The sequence below is a fragment of the Schistocerca piceifrons genome, chromosome 9 (genome assembly GCF_021461385.2).
Source record: "Schistocerca piceifrons isolate TAMUIC-IGC-003096 chromosome 9, iqSchPice1.1, whole genome shotgun sequence".
Taxonomy (NCBI): Eukaryota; Metazoa; Arthropoda; class Insecta; order Orthoptera; family Acrididae; genus Schistocerca; species Schistocerca piceifrons.
Window position 1 is genome coordinate 58803755 of NC_060146.1, and position 5873 is coordinate 58809627.

The window sequence follows — 5873 nt, forward strand, 5'->3', positions numbered from 1 at the left end:
CAACCCTGACAGCAATGCCACCATGATGAATGCTTTTCTGCAGTCACAGGACGTCGTATTACGACTCAAACTGTGCGCAGTAGGATGCATGGTGCCTAACTTCACTCCCGACGTCCATGGCGAGGTCCATCTTTGCAACTAAGACACCACGCAGCGCGGTACAGATGGGCCCAACAACATGCCGAATGGACCGCTCAGGATTGGCATCGCTTTCTCTTCACCGATGAGGGTCGCATATGCCTTCAACCAGACAATTGTCGGAGATGTGTATGGAGGTAACCCAGTCAGGCTGAACGCCTTACACACACTGTCCAGCGAGTGCAGCAAGGTGGAGGTTCCCTGCTGTTTTGGGGTGGCATTATGTGAGGCCGACGAACGCTGCTGGTGGTCCTTGAAGGCGCCGTATCAGCTGTAGAATACCGGAATGTCATCCTTCTACCGATAGTGCAACCATATCGGCAGCATATTGGCGAGGCATTCGTCATTACGGGCGACAATTCGCTCCCCATCCTGCGCATCTTATGAATGACTTCCCTCAGGATAATGACATCGCTTGACCAGAGTGGTCACCATGTTATCCAGACATAAACCCTATGGACCACGCCTGGGATAGATTGAAAAGGGCTGTTTATGGACGACGTGACCCACCAAGCACTCTGAGGGATCTACGCCGAATCACCATTGAGGAGTGGGACAATCTGGACCACCAGTGGCTTGATACACTCCTGGAAATTGAAATAAGAACACCGTGAATTCATTGTCCCAGGAAGGGGAAACTTTATTGACACATTCCTGGGGTCAGATACATCACATGATCACACTGACAGAACCACAGCCACGTAGACACAGGCAACAGAGCATGCACAATGTCAGCACTAGTACAGTGTATATCCACCTTTCGCAGCAATGCAGGCTCCTATTCTCCCATGGAGACGATCGTAGAGATGCTGGATGTAGTCCTGTGGAACGGCTTGCCATGCCATTTCCACCTGGCGCCTCAGTTGGACCAGCGTTCGTGCTGGACGTGCAGACCGCGTGAGACGACGCTTCATCCAGTCCCAAACATGCTCAATGGGGGACAGATCCGGAGATCTTGCTGGCCAGGGTAGTTGACTTACACCTTCTAGAGCACGTTGGGTGGCACGGGATACATGCGGACGTGCATTGTCCTGTTGGAACAGCAAGTTCCCTTGCCGGTCTAGGAATGGTAGAACGATGGGTTCGATGACGGTTTGGATGTACCGTGCACTATTCAGTGTCCCCTCGACGATCACCAGTGGTGTACGGCCAGTGTAGGAGATCGCTCCCCACACCATGATGCCGGGTGTTGGCCCTGTGTGCCTCGGTCGTATGCAGTCCTGATTGTTGCGCTCACCTGCACGGCGCCAAACACGCATACGACCATCATTGGCATCAAGGCAGAAGCGACTCTCATCGCTGAAGACGACACGTCTCCATTCGTCCCTCCATTCACGCCTGTCGCGACACCACTGGAGGCGGGCTGCACGATGTTGGGGCGTGAGCGGAAGACGGCATAACGGTGTGCGGGACCGTAGCCCAGCTTCATGGAGACGGTTGCGAATGGTCCTCGCCGATACCCCGGGAGCAACAGTGTCCCTAATTTGCTGGGAAGTGGCGGTGCGGTCCCCTACGGCACTGCGTAGGATCCTACGGTCTTGGCGTGCATCTGTGCGTCGCTGCGGTCCGGTCCCAGGTCGACGGGCACGTGCACCTTCCGCCGACCGCTGGCGACAACATCGATGTACTGTGGAGACCTCACGCCCCACGTGTTGAGCAATTCGGCGGGGCGTCCACCCGGCCTCCCGCATGCCCACTATACGCCCTCGCTCAAAGTCCGTCAGCTGCACATACGGTTCACGTCCACGCTGTCGCGGCATGCTACTAGTGTTAAAGACTGCGATGGAGCTCCGTATGCCATGGCAAACTGGCAGACACTGACGGCGGCGGTGCACAAACGCTGCGCAGCTAGCGCCATTCGACGGCCAACACCGCGGTTCCTGGTGTGTCCGCTGTGCCGTGCGTGTGATCATTGCTTGTACAGCCCTCTCGCAGTGTCCTGAGCAAGTATGGTGGGTCTGACACACCGGTGTCAATGTGTTCTTTTTTCCATTTCCAGGAGTGTATTTTGGGATACTAGTGGTCAGATCCAGGTATCTACAGGGTGGACAAAATTAAACTTCTTGGAAAATGTAAGGCGCAATCAAAAACTTTCCGAGTTTCCATTCGAAGGCCGTAAAGTGCAGAATAGGTATAGCAAGCAGGCAATCATCCCACGGACTCGACAGGTTGAAGACACCCGTTTGGTTAAACACCGTGTCCTGCTGCGTGAAGGAGTTCGTAATTGCCTATTAGACATCTGCACGAATCATCGGCTCTTCGAGGCTATTTTAAGGGATTGAAGGCGTCACAGTCGCATTAGGGGAGGTGAGGAGTGTATGGTGGGCACTCGACGGTCGCCTACTTCCTTCTTCATAATTTCTGCGTTACCACACTTGCGACATGAGGAGTTGCGGTAGCACAAAGCAGCACCCCTTCTCGCAGCTATAGCGGGCGTTTCGCATTAACTCCACGCTGTAATTCTCCAGCATTATGCAGTACCTTTCCCCAGTGGTGGAGACACCTGGTGCTTCTAAATCGATAAGCAATGGGCACTTGTAATCAAAGAACAGGGGGAGCATCACCTTTCCAGGTGATGTCTGGCTCTTGAACGTCTTGCGACAAGGGGTGACACCACTGTGCTGCCGACGCTTTTGACTCTGTTTGACGGTGATGGCACCAGCTCCAGTCTCCTGCGTTGAAGTAACGTGTTGCTTTCAACAGTGATACACATCAGCTGCTCCAGCCAAGGAGAAATCCTGTTTGCTTTTTGAAAAAAGCTGAGTGCAGGACCAAGACTCGCGAATTCGCGTCTCTGTCAGTTTTAATCTGTCAGGACGTTTCACATCAGCGCACACTCCGCTACAGATTGAAAATTTCATTCTGGTTTGCTTTTTGTTCGGCATTCAACGCCCCGGGTTATCCCCTGGCTACAGACCTCGCGGTAGCCTAACTGATGTCGCATATTGTGTTGTACGCTACCAAAGCTGATGTGGAGATTCTTTCTTTAGCGCACGGATGGTTACGTGACGGTCCATCCCAACTTCATCATCAAGTGTGCGATTGGTGTTGTGCGTAATAGCAGTCGGTGTTCTCCCAGATCGACTGGCGGCTTGTGTTAAATGGCGACCAGCACCGAACTTGGTTTACCATTCCACGACAGACATCCTGCCCCATACAAATTCTTCATTCTCTGATTATGGATATTGCATGTCCTTTGGCAGCCAAGAAAATAATAACACCACTTCGCTCCTGTTTGGACACATTCGTGAATAATGTTGCTATACCTCGAGAAACTATAAAAATTCAATAAATGAGGCAGGCGAAAGGGAGTACAAACGTGTAAAAAATGAGATCCACAGGAAGTGCAAAATGCCTAAGGAGGAATGCTTAAAGGATAAATGTAAGGATGTAGAAGCACATATCACTAGGGGTAAGATGGGTAATGCTTACAGGAAAAAGATAACCACTTGTATCAATATCAAGAGCTCGGATGGAGGACCAGTTCTAAGCAAAAAAGGGGAAGCAGGAAGGTGGAAGGAGTATGTAAGGGTCTATAAGGGAGATGTGCTTGAGGGCAATATTACGGAACTGGAAGAGAACATAGATGAAGATGAGAAGGGAGATATGACACTGCGTGGAGAATTTAACAAAACACTGAAAGACCAAAGTCCAAACAAGGTTCCAGAAGCAGACAACATTCCATTAGAGCTACTGATAGTCTTGGGATAGCCTGCCATCTCAAAACTCTTCCACCTTGAGAGCTATTTGTATGAGACAGGTGAAATACCCTCAGACTTCAAGAAGAATACTGCACTTCCAATTCCATAGAAAGCAGGTGCTGACAGGAGCAGAAATTAACGAACTATCAGTTTAATAAGTCACGGTTGCAAAACACTAACACGACTCCTTTACAGAAGCCGACGTCGGGGAAGATCTGTTTGGAGTCCGGAGAAATGTTGGAACACGCTAGGCAACATTGACCCTACGACTCCACATAGGATAATGAAAGACAAACCTACCATTATAGCATTTGTAGACTTAGAGAAAACTTTTGACAATGTTGACTGGAATACTCTCTTTCAAATTCTAAAGGTGGCAGGAGTAAAATACAGGGAGGGGACGGCTACTTATAATTTGTACAGAATGAGATGGCAGTTGTAACAGTTGATGGGCACGAGAGGGAAGCAGTGGTTGAGAAGGGAGTGAGACAGGGTTGTAGCCTATCCCCGACGTTATTCAGTCTGTACACTGACCAAGCAGTAAAGGAAACAAAAGAAAAATATGGAGTAGGAATTAAAGTTTGGGGAGATTAAATAAAAACATCGAGGTTTGCCGCTGACATTGTTATTATGCCAGTCACAGCAAAGGAAGTAGAAGAGCAGTTGAACGGAATAGACAGTGTCATCAAATGAGGATATAAGATGAACACGAACGAAAGCAAAACGAGGATAATGGAATGTAGCTGAATTAAACCAGGCGCTGTTGAGGGAATTAGATTAGGAAATGAGACACTTAAAGTAGTATACGAGTTTTGCTATTTGGGAAGCAAAATAACATGATGGTCGAAGTAGGGAGGACATAAAATGTAGACTGGCAACGGCAAGAAAAGCGTTTCTGGAGAAGAGAAATCTGCTAACATCGATTATAGATTTAAGTATCAGAAAATCCTTTCTGAAAGTATTTGTATGTAGTGTAGCCATGTATGGAAGTGAACCAATGGACGATAAACAGTTTAGAGAAGAAAAGAATATAAGCATTTGAGATGTGGTGCTACAGAAGAATGCTGAACATTAGATGGGTAGATCACTAAATAGTGAGGAGGTACTGAATAGAATTAGGGAAATAAGAAATTTGAGGTACAATCTGACTAGAAGAAGAGGTTGTTTGCTAGGACACATTCTGAGGCATCAAGGCATCACCATTTTACTACTGGAGGGAAGCGAGGGGAGTAAAAATCGTAGAAGGAAACCAACAGGTGAATATAGTAAGCACATTCAGAAGTATGTAGGTTGCTGTAGTTACTCGGAGATAAAGGGGTATGTACAGGATAGAGGAGCATGGAGAGCTGCGTCAAACCAGTCTTTGGACTGAAAACCTCAAGAACACAACAACAGTTTACCTTGGAAAAGCATGACTGTTATACTAATAAATCCTTGCCTACCTGTCGGTTCTTATATACCCACACCAGAGTCGCGCAGTGCATAAGCTGCAACAAGGCTCTCAAACGGAAACTTTTTGACCTTTCCTTATATTTCATGGAGATGAACATAAGTAAACCATCTTCCATCATGACCTATGGGTGCAGATTATGTAAGCTGTGTTGCCTGTCTTAAGGGGCATGAAATGTTTTCTGGGCCAGGTCAACTTCCCTATTCGTGTGCACCACATGCATTACATCCACCAATCACTTAACTGACAAACTTGGGATTTATTTCTGTGATTATTCCTGTGAACGTCCGCAGCTCGTAGTCTTGTGGTAGCGTTCTCGCTTCCCGTGCACGGGGTCCCGGGTTCGATTCCCGGCGGGGTCAGGGATTTTCTCTGCCTCGCGATGACTGGGTGTTGTGTGTTCTTCATCATCATCATTTCATCATGAATGAGATTTTCACTCTGCAGCGGAGTGTGCATTGATATGAAACTTCCTGACAGATTAAAACTGTGTGCAGGACCGAGACTCGAACTCGGGACCTTTGCCTTTCGCGGGCAATTGCTCTACCAACTGAGCTACCCAAGCACGACTCACGCCCCGTCCT